This window comes from Stegostoma tigrinum, chromosome 6, assembly GCF_030684315.1.
Source record: "Stegostoma tigrinum isolate sSteTig4 chromosome 6, sSteTig4.hap1, whole genome shotgun sequence".
Taxonomy (NCBI): domain Eukaryota; kingdom Metazoa; phylum Chordata; class Chondrichthyes; order Orectolobiformes; family Stegostomatidae; genus Stegostoma; species Stegostoma tigrinum.
In genome coordinates this window covers 60,388,408-60,414,179 of record NC_081359.1, presented here as the reverse complement: position 1 = coordinate 60,414,179, position 25,772 = coordinate 60,388,408, and the positions used below count along the sequence as shown (strand labels likewise).

Sequence of the window (25,772 nt, the reverse complement as noted above, 5' to 3'; positions counted from 1 at the left end):
GTGTTCATCCAGCTTCACACTTTTTTGGAGGCTTGCAGACCGCTTTGCAGAACACCCTCCGTTCGGTTCGCAATAAACAACTGCACCTCCCAGCCGCAAACCATTTTAACTCTTCCCCCCCCCCCCCCCCCGCCCCTTCCCATTCCTTTAGACAACATGTCTGTCATGGGCCTCTTGTGGTGCCACAATGATGCCACCCGAGGGTTGCAGGAACAGCAACTCATATTCTGCTTGGGAACCCTGCAGCCCAATGGTATCAATGTGGACTTCACAAGCTTCAAAATCTTCCCTCCCCCCCCCCCCCCCCCCCCCACTGCATCCCAAAACCAGCCCAGCTCGTCCCCACCTCCCTAACCTGTTCTCCCTCTCACCTATTTCCCGCCCCCCCCCCCCCCCCCCCCCAAGCTGCACCTCCATTTCCCACCTACCAACCTCATCCCGCCTCCTTGACCTGTCCATCCTCCCCGGATTGACCTAAGCCGTCCCCACCTATACTCTCCACCTATCTTCTCCTCTATCCATCTTCGGTCCGCCTCCCCCTCTCTCCCTATTTATTTCAGATCCCTCTCCCCATCCCCCTCTCTAATGAAGGGTCCAGGCCCGAAACGTCAGCTTTTGTGCTCCTGAGATGCTGCTTGGCCTGCTGTGTTCATCCAGCTCCACACTTTGTTATCATGGCCTGGTTGTATGTTGCTGTTTTTTTTTAAAAAAAGCCCTGCAGAACCATTAACATCCCCTGCCGCTCAAACTTGCCCTTGTTTTATCACCAACATCTGGACCATACTACTTGTCTGAAGCTTATATAGTACTCCAAATGGAGTCTGATTTCGAAATCTGGACAATTGCAATTTCTTTGTATTCTTTTTGATTTGTTTACTCTACCAGCATTTATTAATTTGCTCACAGCTGATTAACAGGAGTCAGTTAGATGGTTTGTTTGTAATGCAATGTGATGCCAACAGTATGGTTTCAATTCCTGTACCAGCTGAAGAATCCTCCTCCTCAACCTCTTTCCCTCCCTGAGGGCTGGTTGACCCTCAGGCTGCTTTCTCATTAGGTACGCAATCATGGTCTGGTAACTATGGCGAATCTACATCAATCTTGCCCTGTTCAGGAAATACTTTCTTTTTTCTCTGAATCAAAATGGATAAATTTTCACTATCTTGTGTTAATCATCTACCTACTATATTTCTCTGATTCCCAAATACAGTGTTTTCAAACTCTGTACCTTCTGCAAATCTTACTTTCCAGTTTGATTTATTAGCTATCCCTTCTGTCTGCCACCTTGCTCGAGTACTGCTTGTTCCATTACAGTATTTTTAATTTTGGCCAGTGAGTCTTAAGATATTGAACTTAGTGAATGCCTTCTGGAGGTCCACATTGATAAGCTATAAGTGTGATAAACCTGGTAGCATTACTTTTATTAAAATAAAAGTGATTTGACCTATGGTGCTTCTTACTTATTTCACAAAGTGACATGCTACTTTTTTTTAGTAAGGGTAACTAATGGTTACCTCTGATACTATGCCAGTTTGCACAGTTAGAAAGATACTTACTTAATTTTCATGTCTGACTGTATGAACCAGAATCATTTCAGTTCGACTGCCTTCAGGGAAGGCCATGATTCCTGCAGCAGATTGTGATCCATGAAAAAGTGAGCCATGACTCTGGAGGCCCATAACTTTACATTTCAATGGTATAGCATTCTCTGCAAGTCTGTATACCCAAGTGTATTAATAAAACAGCGTGCTATATCAATCTTTAACTTGAGCCAAAAAATATTTGAAGTGTTATCACAAGTCATGGAACCATTTCTTTTGCCCCATGCTTTCTGCCTTGTTTTAGGGCATTGTGCCAAATCCCTGCTTATAAAGACCTGTGATAATTTTCCTTCGAGTTCTGGCAGCCCCTGTGGAAAATACTACCTGCTACGTATTAATCATATTTTAAAAATATTCCACAATTAGTTTCATTGGCCACTTTTTTAAGTGGTGTAAGATTCAGTTACTCTGCTTGTTAACCATTTAGAAATGGCTTGACATGCCTGTCTTGGAAGGTTTTGTATCAGCTCCCACTTTAAGATAATTATCTTTATGGTTACTCTGGCTTGAATTTGATGCCACATTGCCTGGCATTATGTCATGCTCCAACTTGTTCTTGCCTTTAGGTCTGGGGCAAAAATATGACTTTATGAAGAGGAATGTTCAAAGACCTACACTGGGAGGTTCATCAAGACCCATAGGTGGCCAGTTGGCGTCTGTCCATTCGAGCACTCCTCACTATTTAGAGACAGCAGCAGTGTGTCGACCACACAAATCGGAAAGGCTCATGAATGCTAAGTCTATCTAATGAGCCAATAGCATTATACCACATTTGTTTAGACTTGGAAACTACACAAGTACAGACTGCTGACACATTTAAAATACAACATTTGCTTGGTCCAGAATTGCTCTGCTATGGTTCCTTTCAGATTGTGACCAGAAGACATTTATATTGCCTGTCCACCTAAAGTTGCCAAACTCCCCACAATGGAGGGAGACTACTGGATTTGCATTTAATAGTCATCTCCGGATGACTATTTAAAGCAATCTGAGACTTTGAACACTATAGCATACCGTTAAATGACTCAAACTCAGTGGACAGAGTTCATCTTATTTTGTAATTGGTGATTTCTGATCACAGGTCACACTGCTGTAAAAGCAGCATGATTATATGGAATGTTTATTGTAGTTACTGTGCTGTCTGTGCCCACAAACACCAATTCCTGCTGCCCTTTGATTGTAAATAATGATGGGGAGCTTTAATATGGGATGGTAGCAGTATAAGGAGCAGAGAGGGGCAAGAATTCTAAAACATTCGGGAGAGTTTTCTTAGTTGTACGTTTTTAGCCCAGTGAGGAAGGAGCATTGCTGGATCTGGTTTGGGGGATGAGGTGAATCGGGTGACAGTCGGAGAACTTTTGGGGAACAATGATCATAAATCAAATGGCTTATCTAGAGATAAGGAGAAATTCAAATGAAAAATACAACTGTAGGAATGCCAATATGCATGGAATGAGAACAAATCTTGGCCAGGTGCACTGAAAATCAAGCTTCAGGTAAAACTCTAATGGAACAGTACAGGTGAGGTACATTTTCACAAAAGAGGAAATCTGAGCCCCCAAGATGGCAAAAGAGAAGGCAAGCTTATTTTTTTAAATGTTGAGTTTGACCAATATCAGGTTGATTAAAACTAATAGAACTGGGCTAAATGTAGAAAGTTTTAAATGGATGTAGTAAAACAAATCAGAAAATTTGAGAAGCACCTAGCAACTGAAATGAGTCTAAAATTCGTTTATAGGAAACAAATGCATGCATGCAGGCAGTTGCCATGGCAAAGGTACTAAATGAACATTTTTTTTTTGCATCTGTCCTTAACTTGGCGCCAACTGCATCTTCTTTTAAAAACCAAAAGAACTGCAGATGCTGTAAATCAGAACTGAGTTCTGAGGAAGAGTCACCGGATCTGAAATGTTAACTCTCTTTTCTCCTTCTCAGATGCTGCAGAATTGCTGAGCTTTTCCAGCAGTTTTTGTTTTTGTTCCCGCTTCTTCATCTTCCTTGGTACACTGAAAGGAAGCAGTTTTGGTATTGGATAAGTTAAAACTGATGAGCTATTAAAAAGCTGACTGTACATCAGTGATAATGGGAACTGCAGATGCTGGAGAATCCAAGATAATAAAATGTGAGGCTGGATGAACACAGCAGGCCCAGCAGCATCTCAGGAACACAAAAGCTGACGTTTCGGGCCTGGACCCTTCATCAGAGAGGGGGATGGGGTGAGGGTTCTGGAATAAATAGGGAGAGGGGGGGAGGCGGACTGAAGATGGAGAGAAAAGAAGATAGATGGAGAGGAGAGTATAGGTAGGGAGGGGATAGGTCAGTCCAGGGAAGACGGACCGGTCAAGGAGGTGGGATGAGGTTAGTAGGTAGGAGATGGAGGTGCGGCTTGGGGTGGGAGGAAGGGATGGGTGAGAGGAAGAACAGGTTAGGGAGGCAGAGACGGGTTGGACTGGTTTTGGGATGCAGTGGGTGGAGGGGAAGAGCTGGGCTGGTTGTGTGGTGCGGTGGGGGGAGGGGATGAACTGGGCTGGTTTAGGGATGCGGTGGGGGAAGGGGAGATTTTGAAGCTGGTGAAGTCCACATTGATACCATTGGGCTGCAGGGTTCCCAAGCGGAATATGAGTTGCTGTTCCTGCAACCTTCGGGTGGCATCATTGTGGCACTGCAGGAGGCCCATGATGGACATGTCATCCAAAGAATGGGAGTGGGAGTGGAAATGGTTTGCGACTGGGAGGTGTAGTTGTTTAATGCGAACCGAGCGGAGGTGTTCCGCAAAGCGGTCCCCAAGCCTCTGCTTGGTTTCCCCAATGTAGAGGAAGCCACACCGGGTACAGTGGATGCAGTATACCACATTGTCAGATGTGCAGGTGAACCTCTGCTTAATATGGAAAGCCATCTTGGGGCCTGGGATAGGGGTGAGGGAGGAGGTGTGGGGGCTAGTGTAGCACTTCGTGCGGTTGCAGGGGAAGGTGCCGGGTGTGGTGGGGTTGGATGGCAGTGTGGAGCGAACAAGGGAGTCACAGAGAGTGGTCTCTCGGAAGGCAGACAAGGGTGGGGATGGAAAAATGTCTTGGGTGGTGGGGTTCAATTGTAGATGGCGGAAGTGTCAGAGGATGATGCGTTGTATCCGGAGGTTGGTGGGGTGGTGTGTGAGAACAAGGGGGATCATCTTTAGGCGGTTGTGGTGGGGGCGGGTTGTGAGGGATGTGTTGCGGGAGACGTGGTCAAGGGCGTTCTTGACCACTGTGGGGGGAAAGTTGCGGTCTTTGAAGTACTTGGACGTCTGGGATGTGCGGGAGTGGAATGCCTCATCGTGGGAGCAGATGACTGTACTTCACATGGCTAAAACTAGCTAGGATGGATCCAAGGATGCTGAAGGAAGGAAGAGTAAAACTGTGCAGGCACTGATGATAGTCCTTCAATAATCATTAGGTGCAAGAGAGATGCCAGAGCATTGGAGAATTGCAAATATTATATCCCTTGTTCAAAAGTAATGCAAGGATAAATCTATTCACTATAAGGCAGTTAACTTAATTTGGCCTTTGTGGTAAGGAAACCTTTACAAACAATGTTTGAAGCAAAATTGTGTCACTTGGGCAAAAGTGATTCAGTAAATGAAAGCCTACATGGATTTGTTTAAGGCAGATCAGTTTAATGAATTTGAGTTCTTTTTGTGCAGTTTAATAAGGCTAATACAGTCATGGAGTATGTCCTTTTGGAAATGCACACTTGATTACATCTTACTCCAAGATCGTCCTTTTAACCATACCAATATAGATAGAATAGAACAATATAGCGCAGAACAGACCCTTTGGCCCTCGATGTTGTGCCGACCTGTGAACTAATCTAAGCCCCTCCACCTACACTATCCTATCATCATCCATATGCTTATCCAAGGACTGTTTAAATGCCCCTAATGTGGCTGAGTTAACTACATTGGCAGGCAGGGCATTCCACGCCCTTACCACTCTGAGTAAAGAACCTGCCTCTGACATCTGTCTTAAATCTATCACCACCCCTCAATTTGTGGCTATGCCCCCTTGTACAAGCTGAAGTCATCATCCTTGGAAAAAGACTCTCACTGTTCACCCTGTCTAATCCTCTGATCATTTTGGATATCTCTATTGAATCCCCTCTTAGCCTCCTTTTCTCCAATGAGAGCAGACCCAAGTCCCTCAGCTTTTCTTCATAGGGTCTGCAACCCAGGCAACATCCTGGTAAATCTCCTCCGCACCTTTTCCAATGCTTCCACATCCTTCCTGTAATGGGGCGACCAGAACTGCACGCAATATTCCAAATGAGGCCGCACTAGCGTTTTGTGCAGTTGCAGCATGACATCTCGGCTCCTGAACTCAATCCCTCTACCAATAAAACCTAACACACCATAAGCCTTCTAACTGCACTATCAACCTCGGTGGCAACTTTCAGGGATCTATGTACATGGACACCAAAATCTCTCTGCACATCCACACTACCAAGAATCTTTCCATTGACCCAGTATTCTGCCTTCCTATTATTCTTCCCAAAGTGAATCACCTCCCATTTATCCGCATTGAACTCCATTTGCCACCTTTCGGCCCAATTCTGCAGTTTGTCCAAGTCTCCCTGCGACCTGCAACATTCTTCCATGCTGTCCACCACTCCACCGACTTTACTATCATCTGCAAACTTACTAACCTACATACTAACCCAATATGCTTGTCAAACATCCTGAGCATGTATGTTAGGAACTCTATCATATATGCCCAATATTCCTGCGTATCGGCAAGTTGTGACTAGGCTCAGAAAAGCTGTAACAGACAAGAAAAGGTCACTTGACTTCATAATTTTGATCTAGTTAACTGTATCTTTTTAATTGATGTGAAAGTTGACTGCATGCTGAAAGAAATTTTTAAAAAAATAAAAAATACTTATTGCAACTGACGAGGGGGTTCAAAAGAGGAGAGCCAATTTCCTCTGCTCATCTGGCTGTAAAAGTGGCAGGAAAAAGTACTAAGTTGTCATGAGACTGGCTCACTGTTACTGAAACATAGAAAATAGGAGCAGGAGAAGGACACTTGGCGCGATGACACTGCTTCACCATTCAACGTGATGATTATAGTTAGCTATCTATCCCAATGTCATATTCCCGCCATATCCCTTGAGATCTTCTTTTAGCTTCTAGAAAGCTATCCATTGCCTGTGCTTCCTAAGGTTTGAATACCCTTTTGATGTTCAGTTCCCAACCTCTGTCACATTGTAGCTATGTCTCTATAATCATAATCCTATCTTACCTGTTAATAACAATTTGCGCAGTTAATTCATCCACACTATTGTGAATGCTCATTAAAGCATGATACCTTTTCAGATGTGTCCTCTTAATATTTCACAAAAAAAGTGCAGTACCAATGACGTTTTCTCCCCATTCAGGTTCCTATCTCTCTGCTACTCCCCTACTATACAAGTAAACACTCCTCTTGAGAATATTGGTCCCAGTCATGCTGGGGTGCAACTGGTCCAGCTCATATACAAGTGCCATCTTCCTGTGGATCGGTCTCAGTGCCTCATGAATCTAAATCCCTCCAGCCGCATGTTCACTTGGTCTATTTTCCTATTCTTGATCTCATTGCAGTATGGCTGTGGGAGCAATCCTGAGATTAAAACTTTAGAGATCTTACATTTTTACTCCCTTTATATTGTGCTTACAGGATCTCACCACTTCTTTTTTAAAAAACTGATGTCATTGGTACTGAAGTGGATCTCTACTTGTTCTGCCCCTCCCTTCAGAATGTCCCGTATCTGATCCATGACATCCTTGATCCAGGGATTAGGGAAGTAACACCATCCTGAAAGATCTGTTCTATTTTATGTAAGGGAGTCAGTTTTCCACATTGTCAGGTGGATGCTTTGTCAATGGCCTTTCCTCTGTCATAAGGTCAGTGGTGACGATATGCAGGAATTGGTGAGCAATGCTCAGCGCCATTTGAGACTCCTCAGATGATGAAGCAGTCCATGCCCAAATGCACCAAGACCTGAAAAATATCTGCTTGACACTTATCAAGCCCAAGCCTAATGTTTTGTGCCCAATTAAATATCGGGCAGTGACTGTTCTCAATAAGTGAGAATCTAAAATTGTCTCTTAATGTTCATTAGTATTAACATTGCTGAATTCCCCCACCGTCAGCATGCTTGGGGTGACCATGGACCAGAAACTGAATTGAACTTTCCAATGTAACTACTGTCACTACAACAGCAGGACAGAGGCCAACAATCCTGTGAGGAGGAACTCCCCTGCATCCCCAGAGCCTGTCTATCATGTACAATACACAAGTCAGGAGTCTAATGGAATACATTTTGTTGCCTTGGATTCTGCAGCATCTGCAGCTCCCATTATCTCTAATGGAATACTCCCCACTTAACCAGGTGAGTGCCTGTCCAAAAACACTTGAAGTTTGATACCATCCAGTGCTTGAATGGCACCACACCCTCAAGCATTCACACCATCTACTGTCAACACTCAGCAGCAGTACATCTGTAAGATGCACTGCAGACATTCACCAAATTTGCTTAGAAAGCACCTTCTAAACACAAGAACACTTGCATCTAGAAGATCAAGAGCAGCAGATATGAGAATATCACAAGCTGAAAGTTTCCATCTAAGCTGCTCAACATCCATCTTTTCTTGGAAATATGTCACTATTTGTTTAGTATTGCTGCTTCAAAGCCCTGGAACTCACTTTAGAACATAGAACATAGAACAGTCTCTAAAGGCATTGCGGGTCTACGTGCAGCACATGGTCTGCAGTGGTTAAAGAAGTCCAGCTGACTAGCAGTACCAAATCGGGGCGGGAATTAAATCCCGGCCAGCCAGTGACATTCTCATCCCATGAATGAATAAAAAGGAACACCCACAATACTTCTTTCCAACTTTATACCCTCCTTGTTTTGAAGTTGCAAGGATAGTTTAGATTGTTTCCTGTGACTTGAGTTGGTAACGCAGGAGAACACTTAATTTGAAAGGCTTTTAGCGAATGAAACAGATAACAACAAGGAAAAGAAATTGTTTCAAATTAGGACTGGATCAGTATCTGAGGAGCCATGAACGATGCTGAACACTTTGCAATCATCAGCAACCATCCCACTGTGGACCCTTTTATGATGAAGGAAAGGATGTTGAAGTAGCTGAAGGAAGGGCATGCTGTTTGCAACAGAAGAAAGTTATGCCGAGAGGCTGTACGTGAATGTGATGTGGAGGTGCTGGCCGGAGTGGGCGGGGTCAGAAATCGCACAACACCCAGTCCAATGGGTTTATTTGAAATCGCAAGCTTTCGGAGTGTAGCCCTCTCATCGGGTGAAGTCTTCAATTTAAAATCTGATACAAAAGCAAGCCTTTAATGTTTTCCTAGGTGTCTGGCTTGACTTAGAAATAGTTCACACTCCTCAAAACAGTCATGAGTTCTAAGGCCCACTTTAAGCCCAGCTAATATTTCCATTGCATGACCTGGACTGTGAAGTGCTCCCTCCCAGAGGAGTTGTTAACCTATCCGTTCTATGAAGTTTTAAAAAAAATCTCATCCATGGGTGAGCAGAGGACTTCCCCCAATGTCCTGATTTAATATTTATCTCTCAATGAACACCACAGAAGTAGATGGACTGGGCATTGCCATGTTGCAGTATATGACCCACCTGTGTACAAACTAGCTCCTGTGTTTCCTACAGTGATGGCTAAGCTTCAAATGTACTTTTTTGCTTTCAAGCACTGTGGCACTGCATGCACCCGGATTCTCACTTGGCACTTCTACTATTACCTCAGCTTTTTACTAATAGAGTCATAGAGATGTATAGCATGGATAACAGACCCTTCAGTTCAACTTATCCATGCCAACCAATTATTCTAAATAAATCTAGTCCTGTTTGCCAGTATTTAGCCCATAACCGCTTCAACCCTTCCTATTCATATACCCATCAGGTGCCTTTTTTAAATGTTGTTGTAATTGTACCAGCCTCCACCACTTCCTCTGGCTGCCCATTCCATACTCTTACCACCCTCTGTATGAAAATGTTGCCCCCTTAGGTCCCTTTTTTAAAAAAATCTTTCCCCTCCAACCTTTTAAACTTTTGCCCTCTAGTTTTGGACTCTTCCTTCCAACACCATTCCCCCCCCCCCCCCCCCCCCCCCCCCCCCACTCCCAGGTAAAAGACCTTGTCGATTTACACCATCCATGCTCCTCATGGATTTTATAAACCTCTGTAAGGTCACCCCTCAGCCTGTAACACTCCAGGGAAAATAGCCCCAGCCTATTCAGCCTCTCCCTAAAGTTCAAACCCTCCAACACTGGCAACATCCTTCAAAATCTTTTCTGCGCCCTTTCAAGTTTCACAACATCTTCCCTATAGCAGGGAGACTAGAATTGCCAGCAGTATTCCAAAAGTGACTGAACTAATGTCCCTTACAGGCACCACGTGTCATCCCAACTCCTGTACTTAATGCACTGGCCAATAAAGGTAAGTATAGCAAATGCCTCCTTCACTATCTTGCCTACCTGGGACTCCACTTTCAAGGAACTATGAACCTGCACTCCAAGACCTCTTTGTTCAGCAACACTCCCCAGTACCTTGCCTGCCCTGATTTTTTTTTCTTTCCAAAATGCAGCACCACATGCTAGGGTTTTGTGGATGAACTTTTCTGAAGAAAAGATGTGCTGGCAGCCACCTGCCACAACCGGATGATTTTCTGTTCAGTCTTCAGGTCTCCTCTATGATTTGTGCTGTGGCAACCAGATGTGAAATTCTAAGCCTTCCCCCTGCTCTGTGGAGAGATGGAAGTTTTAATTCCAAGCTTGACAGAGTGGAACAGATAAGACCCTGCTTGCATTGCTGCTCTGTGTCGAATTATTTACAATATCAAGCACAATATGGAGTGCTGTCATCCACTTTTGGAGATGAGTCAAATAACACTCTGAACTTGATGTGACCTTTCTAAATTAGGTAATTTACAGCGCTTTCTTCAGAACATTCAGCCACTGATTACTTGCATCCCATTCTCAGGCATGCAATCTGAATACATCTCTTGCATGAGATTGAATGATTTGATTTAGAGCACTATTAAATAGCCTCCATCAATTGGGAAGGAAAGGGTTCATTATTTCGGCAGGAGTTCCCATGGGAGAGACACACCCCTTCCCCAGGTGTAGGCTGGGGCTGCAGAATCTACCTATGTGTTTATAATGTGTTTGAATTCAATTGTTTATTTGAACTGGGAACCTTTTGGCCAAGGGTGGTGTGTACCCTGCGCTGAATTAACCTGGTACAGTGCCCTTCTAAACAAAATGTATTTGCATTCAGGTACTAAGTACAGTGCACATTGTAAATCTGTCATTGTTACAAAAATCTTTCTTTTACTAAATTTCTGTGCGTGAAACAATTTGTAGCTACAGTAGTCCTGGTAAACAAATCTGTCTGTTTCTCTGAGCGGTACCAGTTAAGTAAATTGTCTACATGAGCGCTTTGGTTTTAGAGTTCATATTGTTACTGTTTGAGCCATGACATTTAGTCTAACAATCTATAAATGCTTTGTTATTGAACAATTCTTGAGTTTTGAGTGATTCTTTTTACAAGTTGTGTCAGAAAAAGCAATGAAAAGCTAAAAGCTTTCTCAGTTTTAGTGTCTCATGATAGATAATTAAATTTAATTTTTGGTTGTTGCCTGATGTTTTTATAGACGTGCTTTGTATCTGATGCTTTGAACCCTTCTTGATTGTAGGATTTTGCTACATTCCTGCCACCAAACTATATCCCTGCCTGACCGACTACACAACAAACATCTTATTTATTAAGTAATGATTCTGAAAGGGCTAATGTTGCACAGTGCCTTCAGCTCCACTCAATCTGCTAATGTCCTAGAGGTATTAGAGAAAGTGAGAATGTAAGGGTTAAATAGCTATTTTTCTGTGGCAGTGAAGGAATCCACAGATCTTCCTTGTACACTAAAGGCCACTGTCAGTAGAAGTCTGTTGGCAAACCTACAACAGATAGTATTAATGAAACAACATCAGAGGCGTTGGAGTTGGAAGGGATGTAGAGACAGGGAGGTGATGGACATGAATGACGAATGGGGCAAACCAGTACCAGGCATGAATAAGATTAATTGATCCTTGGCTGGATGAAAGAGACATTAATTACACTAAACTATGACTTAAGAAATGGTTGTCCTTCTATGAAATGAAGTTGGAGCTTATATAATGAGATGCGTATGTGGCTAAATAAAAAAAGTGCATCTTTCTGTATTGCTAAGAGTTTTCAGCTAGCCAGCTTAGAATGGACTCTCCTTGTGTTCACTTGAATAAACGATTGAAAACCTGGACACACGACTCCTATGGATGGCCACCAGAAGTAACCACAACACTCTCTCTCTCTCTCTCTGGTGAGCAAACTCAGAATGGCACTGGACTTGTGGAGCGACGACCTGTGTCCTCCAAGCTGCTTGTTGTCCCAAGATTTATGTCTAACTGACTAATATAACCTATGCCTATTTCAATTGTGCAATAAACTACATCTTATTTGAGACCAAGACCCCTCTCCTTTACAAATCATGATGGTTTGCCAGCACCACTGCGCACCAAGCAGGACATTGTCACCAGTCCAAGAAGCAGGAGGGTGGTAGTAAAAGACTCTATCCGTAAGCTGCTAGTGGTTGGCATCATAACACAACCACAAGGAGTAAGGCATCTACAACAAAGTTTATCATCTTTCAACTGAACCTCATCTAAAATCGGACAGAAAATCTCCTGGGGAAAGTGAGTTGGTCCTTGAAGACTTTTATTTTTGTATGTGATCATTAAGAAAGGCTGTACATGTGCATTTTAAGGATGCATATCTTAAATTGCTGTTAGTCACTGCTACTCAGACAGGATATGATAATGTAAAATGATGCCTGACTTGTACAAGTTGCTTCTGTAAATGGAGAACAGGACATGCCTATGCAGCTTCTTACACCAGTTAGCTGAAGAGCAAGAGTGTTAATTTGAAATGCAGTCAAAGGTCAAGGAACAGCCCCCTGAAGGAAGAAGGGACTGTAATCGACTGCCACGGTACATTTGGAATGCTGACCTCTTCAAAGCTGCAGAAGTTACACGAGTCCATGAGCCACCTTTTAACTAATTGCGCAGAATTTTTGCCTGCAATACCCTCCGTGCCAACACTGGTGGTGGCGGATCTCCATGTGACAGCACTCCCATTTTCCACTAGACAGTGGGATGGGATATCAGTGGCATGTGCCAACTGTTGAAGGGGCGGAGGAACTCTGGTGTACCGGTAATCCACCCCCACAGCAAGTGAACCAGCACAAGGGGCTCCCTCCAAGAGGATTCAAAATGTGGGCTCCCAAGGGAGGTTTCAGGCCCAGGACCTAATTGAAATTCTGATGGCAATTCAATTGTTGTGGGACTTGACCCTGAACTTTCTAGTTTGAGTGTATGACTGTGCCATAGTAATCCTAAACCAGTGCTGGTAGATAATTTTAAATCAACCTGTTCATGCATATGCTGACAGACCTCTGAGCATGTGGGACTTGAATCCAGGCCTTTGTGCCCAGAGGTAGGCACACTGCCATTGCACCACAAGACCCCTTCAAGAGGATGTGACTCCTTTTGAGCTGGAAATGATGGGTCAAATTTGGGTGAGCTTAATTACTATATACTCATATTTGCCGTGAAGTTGGTGCAGGAACAGAGTTTGTTTAGCTGAATCCAGAGGGTGCAGTGTGAACAGCATTGCAAGGACCAAACGATCCCTTTATTGCTAATTGCTACCCCTAAAAGAGGGGAGATTAAAGTGCTGCAGGCTGTGTGCATGGAAGAACCATCCATCCAGCTCCAGATGGCTCCTAACATCTAAAGAGGACTATGGAACAGCTTTACTCACTGTTTTTTAACTCACCTCTTTGAAGTCTATCAATTTAATTTCATGCCAAAATTGCCCTTTTTCTATTTCTTTTTGAGGGTGGCACTCCTACTAGGCCCTGGAAAACTAACTGACTTCAACAGTTCAAAGCCAAGATTCAACCTATGTGTTTGAGTCCCACCTGCTTGAGAGATGTGCCGCAACATTTCTTAAACCAATTGATTTAGAAAAGATTTATGACTAGTTGATGAAGCACTTCAGTTTGGGGAGCCAGTAAATCTGAACAGTTCCTGTTCCCAGTGAGGTTGCAGTAATACTGGAAAGCCCCATAGAATCATTTTAGCCAAGATTCATTGGAATGTAACAGATTTCCTGCGAGAGTTCACTCTGCTCCAATTTCATTTGTGTTTGTCTTTGATGTTTCAGCAGTAGTTCCGAACTAAATAAATAAACCATCTAAGATGTAAATTTTCCACATGCAATGAAGCCCTCCACAAACTGAGCACATTTGGGTTGAGGGACAGTGACATTGAAAATCTGGAAAAACATGGTCAACATATTAAAATCAATTGAGTGAAGCTCTACTTTGTCGTCTACTGTCTGTAAGTTTTATGTACTTTAAGCAGAAACTGATCAAGAACATTGATCAATCCATAAAGATGCAGATCCAGGTATGTGATTGTGACTTTTAGAGCACTGAACAATATAGAAGTAGACCATTTCATCCTCAAGATCAGGAAGTTTTGATTCATTCAGTCATGGGATGAAGGCATCACTGGCTATGTCAGCATTTATTGCCCAGAGGGCAGTTAAAAGTCAACCACACTGCTGTGGGCCTGGAATCACACATAGGTCCATCCATTTAAAGATGGCAACTTGCTTCCGTGAAGGACTTTAGTCAACCAGATGGGATTTTTCCACAATCGACAATGGATTCATGGTCATCATTTAGACCCTTTAATTCCGGATTTTTTAATTGAACTCATTCGACTGGGGTCCCCAGGGCATTACCTGGGTCTCTGGGTTAATAGACTAGTGATAATCACAAGGCCATTGCCTCTCCTCCATACCCAATCTGTTTGTGTTTTGAATTCCACGTTCTCATCCACTTCTGTGAACTCTTGATTTCCAGCCTAAGTAACAAGAATCTATCCCCCTCTGCCTTTAAAAATACTCAGTGATCTTGCCTCCACAATCTTCCAAGGCAGAGAATTCCAGAGTGTCCCAAACATCAGTTGGGGGAGAATTCTTTCCTATTCTTTGTCCTGATTGTGTGTTTTAATGTGTTTTAAATTTGTAATTTTAACACTGCCAACTAGTTCAGAATTGAGATAACAAGGTGTAGAGCTGGATGAACACAGCAGGCAGAGGAGCAGGAAGGCTGACATTTCGTGCCTAGGTCCTTCTGAATTGACACAGTTTTCCCACACCCACCTTGTCAGGACCATTTTAGGTTCTTAAATCAAGCCACCTCTCGCTCTTGCAAACACCTGTAGAAATCAGACTACCCTGACACCCTGTTTAGGTATCCTTTTATATGACAGTTTTTTTTCATTCCAGGTATTGATCTAGTAAACCTCCTCTGAACCGTCTCCCATTGCTTTGAAATACTTAGAATCATAGTCATTGAGTCATACAGCATGGAAACAGACCCTTCGGTCCAACCGGTCCAAGCCGAACATAATCCCAAACTAAACCAGTCCTACTTGCCTGCTCCTGATCCGTATCCCTCAAATTTCCTATTCACGTACTGATACAAATGTCTTTTAAACATTGTTACTGTGCCCACATCCACCACTTCTTCCTCAGGAAGTTCATTCCACATGCAAACCACCCTCTTGTGTAAATAATTTGCCCCCATGTCTCTTTGTTTTAAATTTCTCTCCCCTCATCTTAAAAATATGCTCCCATTCATGAAAAAAAGACAGCTACCATTAACTCTGTCTATACCCTTCATGATTTTATAAACCTTTTTATAATGTCACCTGTCACACTCCAGTGGGGAAAAAAGTTTCAGCCTTTCTTTATAACTCAAACCTTCCATAGCCAGCAACATTCTGGTAAATCTCCTCTGGACTCTCTCTAGCTTAATAATATCCTCCCTGTTACTTCTTTAAGGAAAACAAAAGTGCCCACAGGTTTTGAATTGCGGTCACACCAGTGCACTGCATAAATGATGCTTAATATCTTTTACTTTTATGTTTTACTTTTTCGTTTTACTTTTTCTTCCCCAGTAAAGAATAACATCATATTAGTTTTGAATATGTGCTGTACCTGCTTACTAATCTTTTAGGGCAGTGACTAAACACTAAATCCCTCTGCATTTTGAAATTTTGCAGGTTTTCATTTCCATAATACTCTGCTTTTGTTTTCTTCATATTGTTTTCCTACACTCAATCTGCAAGACTACTGCCCACTCAGCTAATCCACCTATATCTATCTGTAACTTCCTTATCATCTTTGCAACATAATTTCCTATCTTTGGTTTCATCTGTGAATTTAGTCACCATGCCCTTGCCCACTTCTCCCACCTGGAAGTCAAGGTAAAAAAAGTTGAGGTCCCAGCGCAGATCTTTGTGCACTTTTACTTATCATATCTTGTCAGTCGGGTCATTTTACGCATAGTGTCTCCTGCCAGCCAGCTAATCCCCTGTCTGTGCTAATATTTTCCGTTCTACCATGAGCTTTTATTTTCGTTTTTTTTTGATGTGGCACCTTATTAAATCCCATCTGTAAATCCAAGTCTACAGGCTCCCTTTAGCCGCAGTGCATGTTACTCCTTCAAAGAACTCCAAGAAATTGTTTAGGTGTGATATTCTTTTGAAACGGTGGTGATATTTCCTGACTCCTTGGGTCTTTCGAAGTGTGCAACAAAAACTTTATCTCCATTAAAAGGCAACCAAATCACCACCCCTTGACATTCCATGGGGGTTGCCATCACTGAATTTCTCCACTATCAGCATCCTGGGAAATACCATTGACCAGAAGCTGAACTGGACTAGCCATATAAGTACAGTAGCTTCAAGAGTAGGACAGATTAGGAATATTTCCATGAGTAATTCACCACTTGATTTCCCCAAAGCCTGTCCATTTGTCATGTTTGTCCTTGAATTTGATGCTTTCCCAAACTACTGGGTTACCCACAGATGGTGGGTCCTCCCTTTGTAAGATTTCTGTCTTGGTAGTAAGAATATACCTATTCTTTGGTTCTTAAATGTCTGCCACTATCTTTGATCTATGCCCTTCTCTATTCTGCCAGTTCACTTTGCTGGCTACAAGGCACACATCAAGAGTGTGATGGAATACTCCCCACTTTCCTGGACGATTGCTGCTCCAATAACACTGTGGACACTTGACACCATCCAGGATAAAGCAGCCTGCTGATTGGCACCACGTCCACTCCCTACACTAAACAGTGCTCAGTAACAGCAGTGTGTACTATTTACAAAATGCAACGCAGAAATTGACCAAAGATCCTTTCAACAGCACCTCACTTCCAAATCCACGAAAACTTCCATCCAGAAGAACAAGGGCAGCAGATACGTGGGAACACCACAACCTTCAAGTTCTGCTCCAAGCCACTCACCATCCTGGCTTGGAAGAAAGCCGCTGTTGCTTCAGTGACATTAGCTCAAAATCCTGGAATTCCTGCCTAATGGTAATGTGGGCCTACAAACAGCAAGGGCTGCAGTGGCTCAAGAAGGTAGTTCACCACCACATTCTCGAGTGCACTTAGGGATAGGCAATAAATGCTGGCTGGGCCAGCAATGACCATGTCACACTCGTGAATAAAATCAAACACCAGGCTCATCAGAGAATTTTATTTCCTATTGTTGTCATGTAAATCGTGTCATTCATTTAAGGCTAAACATTTAGTTTAGAAAATAGGTGGGAGGGCATAGCTTTTTATGAGGTGTATCTTAAACAGCTGTCAAGCACAAGCTGTGAGGCACCAATTCAATCCAAATACATCCTGCCTTAGTCTGGCAGCTGCTATGCCCAGGACAGTGAGAGCGAGCCGGTGAGGGGGAGTGGTGGGTGCAGCAATTGGTGGGTGAGAGCCATCTCCTGGGTATCCTAGCGATTTGGAGCAGCTCCTGCACCATTGTGGAGCTGGGATTTGGGACTCTGAAATCAGGACTTTTTTTTTCCTCTTGCTTATCTTTTTGGCTGCATGAAATCTTTTAATTTTGGGTTTTGTAACTGAGTGAGTACCAGTGAATGGTGACTTTGTGCACTTTTTGCTGCACTTTACGTTTTCTTATACTTAATACGTGGGACAAACAAATAAAGAAAAAACTAAAACAGCAGAGAGTCGTGAATATGGCCCAGTCCATCAAACAAACCAGCCTTCCATTCACTGACTCCATCTCTACTAACTGCTGCCTTGGGAAGGCAGCCAACATACTCAAAAACCCCTCTCACCCCGGTCATCTCTTCCAACCTCTATCAGGCAGAAGATATAAAAGCCTAAACACGTGTACCCACAGATTCAAGACCAGCTTCTTCTCTACTGCTATAGATCTGCAGCATTGACTTTGACTTTGTATTCTTCACTCCTGTTCTATTATGCTCATACATTTTGCATGATATGATCAGCTGGTACTGCTCGCAAAACAAAAAAAAATCACTGTACCTAGGTACATGTGACAATAATAAATCAAATCAAAAACAATTTTGTGTAGTCCCAGAACTTGCAGTCAGTTTGCAGCAGCAGCTTGGAAAAATCAGACCTGTTTCTACAGCCTCCCACTTTACCATTGCAAATAGTCTTATCTTCAAATAAAGATCTTACCTTGCTTTGCAATTCTGAATCACATGATTGACTTGTTTTGTATCAAGAAGAAGAATGTAAACGTGCCAAACATTTCTGTCTAATCAAGATACTACAATATCCATGACCTTGTGTTGAAATGTCAACTTATACTTTTTTTTTAGCTTAAGCTTTGTCTCGACAGCTATTGCATTCTGCCTCTGAAGCACCATGATAGTGTTCTGATGTGCAAAACAAATTGCAGTTATGAACTATATTGATAGAAGCATATATTTTTAGTTTTGATGTAAAGGATAAATCAGAATATTTTGCTAAATAGTGAAAAATTGAATAGTGATAATCCAGAAAGTAATGTACCCATCATTTGAAAATCATGAACATATCGTGGCATATAGAGAAAATACTCAAACCTTATATTTGGGAAGCTAGAATAAAAATAAGTAAAGCTTTTGCTACAATTCCACTAAAGCCCTAGTTAGATTAAACCTGGAAACACCCTGTTCAATTCTGCGTGTTCCACATTTGATTCATGTTTACTTGGGGGTGGGGGGAATACTAAATAGATATACCCAAAGAGATAATAAAGCAGAGCATTTTAGGGAAGCATTTCCAGTGTTTACACTCTAGGCAGCTGAACACAGGGCATTCAAAAACAGTGCAATTAAAATCTTAAAAATGTGCAAGTAGTTAGAATTGGAGGTGTACAAATATCTGAGCGCCACGGAGCTCAAAGTCCTCAAAATAGGGAATACTAAAGTTGTAGATGGAATCCAGGAATTAAGGTTGTAATATGGAGGTGAAGTTGGGAAGAAGTTGTACATGTAAAAATCTTCCGCAGACAACAGTAAATGGATCAGTTGTTAGCTTTTTAAATCTAGTAGGTTGGTTAACCAAAGATAAAGGATTCAGAGCAAGTCCAGATATATTGGGTCACAGATCAGCAATGTGATGGAACAGGCTTGGGTGCTAAGTGCCCTATTTCTGTTCCTACATTCCTGAGATGAATTGATAGCAAGTTGTAATCATCATTGCTTGGATTCAGTACCAGAATTGACTCTAACATTTATGTCACTTGAAAGAAATCGCCACCACAAATAAAATACATGAGCTTGAAAGAAGAACAATGTATATTTGTGTTGTTCCTTTCACAACTGCTGGTCATTCTGAGCAATTTTACAACCAATGAAGGTTGTATTGAGGTACTGTCATGGCTGCCTGGGTGTTTTGGCAACTGTACTTATAAATTGTAACAATATGGTGTAATCTCCAACTAAAACCTGTTTTGGTGATATAGAATGAGGGATAAACTATGAAGGGGGCAAATGGGAATAACTCCCCTGCTTCTTACATGTGTACGTGGCTTGGAAACGGGTCACTCAGCCAAATCAGCTTGGTGTTTAGGTTCTGCTTGAGTGGCCTCCCATCTTTTCTCCTCTAACTCTACCATTGTAACCATCAATTTCCTTCTCTCATAACACTTGATGGCTTCCTCTTTATACATCATAGTTTGTGCAACCTATTACTGCAGGGAGTGGTTAAAAACAATCTTCTCACTGTTTGGGTAAAGAGGTTTCCTCAACAGTACCCACTTTCATGTGTCCCTCGGATGGTAGGCAAGATCTCAGTTTGAAGTTCCACCGAAGAGGTGAGACCTCTGTGCATGATCCCTCAGTACTGCACTGGCGTGTCAGTCTAGGTTTTGAGTTGAAGCTCTACAGTGAGATTCAGTCACAACTCTCAGATTCTGAAATGGGAGAGTTGCTTGATGTATGTTTCTGTATTGAAGGCAATGCAGTTTTTCCTCTGATACCAATTTGTGATTTGAGAAAATAATAGATAGTTCTGCTCTTTCACTGTACAGTGATCTAAAGTTTTAATATCCTATTTTGGATTTCCTGTAATAGATCTGGTGAAGCGTAATATTACATAATTATGATGAGGCCTTACCATGTTGTCTCCTCTTGGGTACATTCAGTTAAGCACAATTGAAAAAGTAAATCGTTAAATGGTCTTGCTTCTGTTATGAGGGTTCATAAATTATTCTTGAGAACTTGAGTCCTAAAGTGGAGGAAAATGGATATTAGTTCTTCAGTTCTGTTAGGCAGGAGAAATGACATGCTTAAGGTCAGGTTATTTCGAGCATTGAGTTTAAAACAGCATTTACAGTATGTCATGTGATTTGAGCTAAAGGACCAGCAAGCTACAAGGAGAGGTAATTAAGATGTTGGCTAATTTGTTTTGCCATGACCACAGAGAATGGGAGTGAATGAGGAGGAGTTAGAAGTCTGTTCATGAAAGGGTAGGAAAGGCTCATAACGGCAGAGGTGCTGTTAGCAGTTTCCAAGCAGCAAGGGCTGGGGAGAAGTCATCCACTTCGCAGAGATCTGTGGGAAGAAACAGGAACAGAGCTGTCTATGTCTGAGAGGAAGGCCTTCTATAAGGCTGTAGAGGTCATAGTTTGAGGTACGTATGTTTAGGAACAAGTTTTTTTGAAGTAGCATTTGCTTCAAGGCCTCTGCGAGAGACAGTCACTAGATATTATTTTTGTTGGTTAATGTGCAGAAATGTTCCTAAGGAAACCTGTTACAGCCATGCTTGCTGAGTAAAAGGTTTAAGAGTTGAGATGGGGTAACACTTCACTGAGGTTCGAGTGTCTATAAGATTATTGCTAGGATAAAATGATGGGTTTTTGATGTTTACCTTCCTGATGTTAGTAATGAGATTTTTCCAATAGTTGTATAACATGATACAGTATTTTTATTTTGTATGATACTTTTAACAGAAGAATAATAATCATGTTGATGACCTCTTGTGAATATTTTCAGTGACCTGATCTCCATGGTAAGCAGAAGAAAATAAAACTTGTGGTTTATTAAAGCCAATTTCAGGCTAGGGTCTGACTTGTCCAGTACCATCAGCTGGGATCATGACTGCTCAAACATAATTTTAAGAGTTATGAAGTGATTGCAACAAGCAAAGTTCTTTCCAGAGAAAATCAACAAATTTTAAAGCTTCAACTTTTTTAAGCTACAAAAATTGAACAAAGTTATAAACTCTATCAGAATGCAGTGGGTTTTTATGCTTAAAAATTAATAAAATGGAACTAGTTTTCACTTTTTTCTCTTTTTTTTTCCAACAGGATTTGCCAGTATTATAGCTGGTGTTGGACAACCCATGGACATTTCCTCACCAAATAATTCTACATTTCTTTTGAGAGTGTTGTTTAAGTTAACCCTTTTTTTTGATTTCATCCAATTTCAACTAAATCATCACATACAACATGAAACACTGCATTATTGTTTAGTTTGTATCTTGAGTGGGTTGGTGAGGGAAACATTTTGTCTTCTGCTTTTTCATTTCACCCGGATTCTCATGTAAAAAATTTGTTTATCAAGCATTAAGAGCAAAGAAATTATTTTAATTAAAAGCAGGTTACTGCAGATGCTGGGAATCTTTCATAAAAACAAAATACTGGAGAAGCTCAGCTGCTATGGCAACATATGCGGAGAGAGAAACAGAGTTAGTGTTTCCACTCTGATATGACTTCTTCAGAACTACTGGGTTCTAAAAGTTGGATTTTTCGTCCCTGCACAATGTTAGAAGTTATTGCTAAAGATGTTATTGTAGGGCATTTGGAAAATTCAAGGTAATCGGGCAGAGTCAATCAACATTGGTTTTATGTAAAGGGAAAACGTGTCTAGCCAAATTATTGAATTCTTTGAAGTAATGTGCTATGGATAGAGGGGAACCAGAGAATGTACTGTACTTGGATTTCCAGAAAGCATCTGATAAGGTGCTATGTCAAATGTCACTATGGAAAGTGAAAATTTGAGGTACGGGCTACATACTGGGCATGGATAGCAGGTAAGTGATAATGGGAACTGCAGATGCTGGAGAATCCAAGATAATCAGTGATCATCTCAACCTATCTGGACTCCATTTTCTCCCTTTTGGTCCAGGAACTCCCCACCTACGTCTGTGACACCACCCACGCCCTCCACCTCCGCCAGGACTTCCAATTCCCTGGCCCCCAACACCTCACTTTCACCATGGATGTCCAGTCCCTATATACCTGTATTCCTCATGCAGATGACCTCAAGGCCCTCATCTGCCTAGCCGAACTCTTCCTCACCCTCAACAACTTCTCTTTCGATTCCTCCCACTTCCTACAGACAAAGGGGGTGGCCATGGGTACCCGCATGGGCCCAAGCTATGCCTGCCTCTTTGTAGGTTACGTGGAACAGTCCCTCTTCCGCACCTACACCGGCTCCAAACCCCACCTGTCCCTCTGTTACATTGATGACTGTATCAGTGCCGCCTCTTGCTCCCCAGAGGAGCTCGAACAGTTCATCCACTTCACCAACACCTTCCACCCCAACCTCAAGTTCACCTGGGCCATCTCCAACACATCCCTCACCTTCCTGGACCTCTGTCTCCATCTCCAGGTAACCAGCTAGAAACTGATGTCCATTTCAAGCCCACCGACTCCCACAGCTACCTAGAATACACCTCCTCCTGCAAAAATTCCATCCCCTATTCCCAATTCCTCCGCCTCCACCGCATCTGCTCCTACGATGAGGCATTCCACTCCCGCACATCCCAGATGTCCACGTCCTTCAAGGACCACAACAATCCCCCCCCCCCCCGCAGTGGTCGAGAACGTCCTTGACCGCGTTTCCCGCAACACATCCCTCACACCCTGCCCCCGCCACAACCGCCCCCAGAGGAACCCCCTCGTTCTTACATACCACCCCACCAACCTCCGGATACAATGTATCATCCTCCGACACTTCCGCTATCTACAGTCCAACCCCACCACCCAAGACATTTTTCCATCCCCACCCTTGTCTGCCTTCCGGAGAGACCACTCTCTCCGCGACTCCCTTGTCCGCACCACACTCCTCCAACCCCACCACACCCGGCACCTTCCGCTGCAACCACAGGAGATGCTACACTTGCCCCCACACCTCCTCCCTCACCCCTATCCCAGGCCCCAAGATGACTTTCCATATTAAGCAGAGGTTCACCTGCACATCTGCCAATGTGGTAGATTGTATCCGTTGCACCCGGTGTGGCTCCCTCTACATTGGGGAAACCAAGCGGAGGCTTGGGGACCGCTTTGCAGAACACCTCTGCTCGGTTCGCAACAAACAACTGCACCTCCCAGTCGCGAACCATTTCAACTCCCCCTCCCATTCTTTAGGTGACATGTCCATCATGGGCCTCCTGCAGTGCCACAATGATGCCACCCGAAGGTTGCAGGAGCAGCAACTCATATTCCGCTTGGGAACCCTGCAGCCCAACGGTATCAATGTAGACTTCACAAGCTTCAAAATCTCCCCTTCCCCACTGCATCCCAAAACCAGCCCAGCTCGTCCCTTCCTCCCCACTGCATCCCAAAACCAGCCCAGCCTGTCTCTGCTTTCCTAACCAGGTCTTTCTCTCACCCGTCCCTTCCTCCCACCTTAAGCCACACCTCCATTTCCTACCTACCCACCTCATCCCGCCTCCTTGACCTGCCCATCTTCCCTGGACTGACCAATCTCCTCCCTACCTCCTCACCTATGCTCTCCACTCTAGTTTTCTCTCCATTTTCGGTCCACCTCCCCCTCTCTCCCTATTTATTCCACTTCCCTCTCCCCATCCCCCTCTCTAATGAAGGGTCTAGGCCCGAAACGTCAGCTTTTGTGCTCCTGAGATGCTGCTTGGCCTGCTGTGTTCATCCAGCTCCACATTTTGCTATCATGGATAGCAGGTAGGCTTGTTTGCAGGAACTTAACTAATTCTGCTGAGTAATTTTATGAAATATATTTGTGAGCGGAATTGAATATAAATGTAGGAAAAGTTATGCTCCAGTTTTTCTGATGAAGGGTCCCGACCTGAAACATCAGCTTTCCTGCTCCTCTGAAGCTGCCTGGTCTGCTGTGTTCCTCCAGCTCCACGCTGTTTTATCTCAGACTCCAGCATCGGCAATTCTTACTATCTCCTTATGGTTCAGTTCTATTGGTAAGACCTGTAATGCCACATTGGATAACATTGAGCTGGAAGTAGAGCTCTGAACTGTCCGGTAGACTTCAGGTTAACAGAAAATGCACCAGGTTTTTATTACAAATAACAAGATTCTAACCATAGGTAAACGTCTACAAGCTGTTGTCGTAGAATTCTGCCAGGTAAAACTCTTAACCCTCTTCTAAAACTACCTTACAGACAGACAGATGTAGATTATTTCTTTAAAATTGGAATTATGCATGGAGGTAAAACTACCTGGAAAGCCATTCAATGGCCTCGGTCCACAGGATTCACTGAGATAATCGTTTTGCTTGCTGGAATTTGTTGTTCTTAAGTCAGTTATCCAGGCCCTTTTCACGTCTTGGTAAGAGACACAGGCCAATTGGTACATGAACTGCCAAGTCTCTTGGTTGCAGCAAGTTGAGGGAAAACCAAACTCTTTTCTTCAAGCTTTCAGGTATTTTACAAGCAATATTGTTCTGCCAATATTGTTCACGTCCCAAATATGGTCAACTTCCCAAGAGCCAATCAGATAATTGTCAGGCTGTTGGCCCTTTTTGTTCACAAGTCCACAAACCAATTAGCAACTTGGCTGCTGCTGAATCTGGCTTTGCACATACTTCCTGGTGCTGGACCATTTACAAACTGTCTCCCCCACTGCTTGAACAAATCTGCAATGAAAACACAACTTATAATGAGTCGCAGTAACTTGCTTCTAATAAGTACAGCAATTCTTTCCACGTTCTTTGATTAAAACCAGTACTTTTATTTTTTCAATGCACAGTCAAAAGTATGGAAAATTAAAGTTTTTACAGATCACATTTGGGATAGTCTGAGTGGTTTTAGACACATTACTTAAGGAAGGATATAAATGTGCTGAATGCAGTTCAGAGGAGTTTTTACTGGGCTAATACCTGGAATGGGCATTTTGTCTTATGAGGAAAGTTTGGACAACATAGGCTTGTAACTGCCGGAAGCTAGAATAAATAGTGATTTCATTTGAAACCCAAGATTCTGAGAGTTTTTGACCTGGATGTGGGACGGTGCCTCCTCCTATGCAAGAATTACTGGGAGTTGCAGTTTAAGGGGTCAGCCGTTGAAAACTGAGGAGGTGAGAGTCATTGGGATGCCACATCTACTTAAAAATATCCCGAAACTCTGCTTTCACCACCTTTTAGAGGAAGATAGATTCTTGATAACCTTTCAACCTGATAATTAAGAGGTAAGTGGGAATGCAAAGTTGAGGTCATAATTGTGACTGATCGGATCTTATAGAACAGTGGCTATCAGCCTCATTAAGTAATTGGCCTCAATTAAACTCTTTAAAGAAGATGGATTGGAACTTGTCAGTTAACAGATTCCGGTTCCCACAGGTCAATGGGATGAATTTAGCTGCCAGCTTGGAAGGCCGCGTTGTCCGAAATGCCCTTCCTGAGGGCATGATCCTCCCACACCTCCATTATCATTGTATCAAAGCCCTCCCACTGTGAGTTGGCTTCTGAATCAAA

The 25,772-nt window shown here is 42.9% G+C and overlaps 1 protein-coding gene and 1 long non-coding RNA gene across 2 annotated transcripts in view; one reads left to right on the top strand and one right to left on the bottom strand.

Annotated features, from left to right (window-relative positions):
• The window catches only part of LOC132209769 (uncharacterized), a 41,929-nt gene extending 17,230 nt beyond the window's left edge, over positions 1–24,699 (bottom strand). Inside the window, exons 1-2 of the long non-coding RNA XR_009445846.1 lie at positions 24,520–24,699; positions 20,203–20,313 (exon numbers count right to left, since the gene is read on the bottom strand). This is a non-coding gene — a long non-coding RNA (uncharacterized LOC132209769). The remainder of the gene's footprint in view (positions 1–20,202; positions 20,314–24,519) is intronic.
• LOC125453275 (TBC1 domain family member 8-like) overlaps positions 1–25,772 on the top strand; it is a 102,544-nt gene that overhangs the window by 13,987 nt on the left and 62,785 nt on the right. The gene's annotated exons all lie outside the window — the stretch shown is intronic.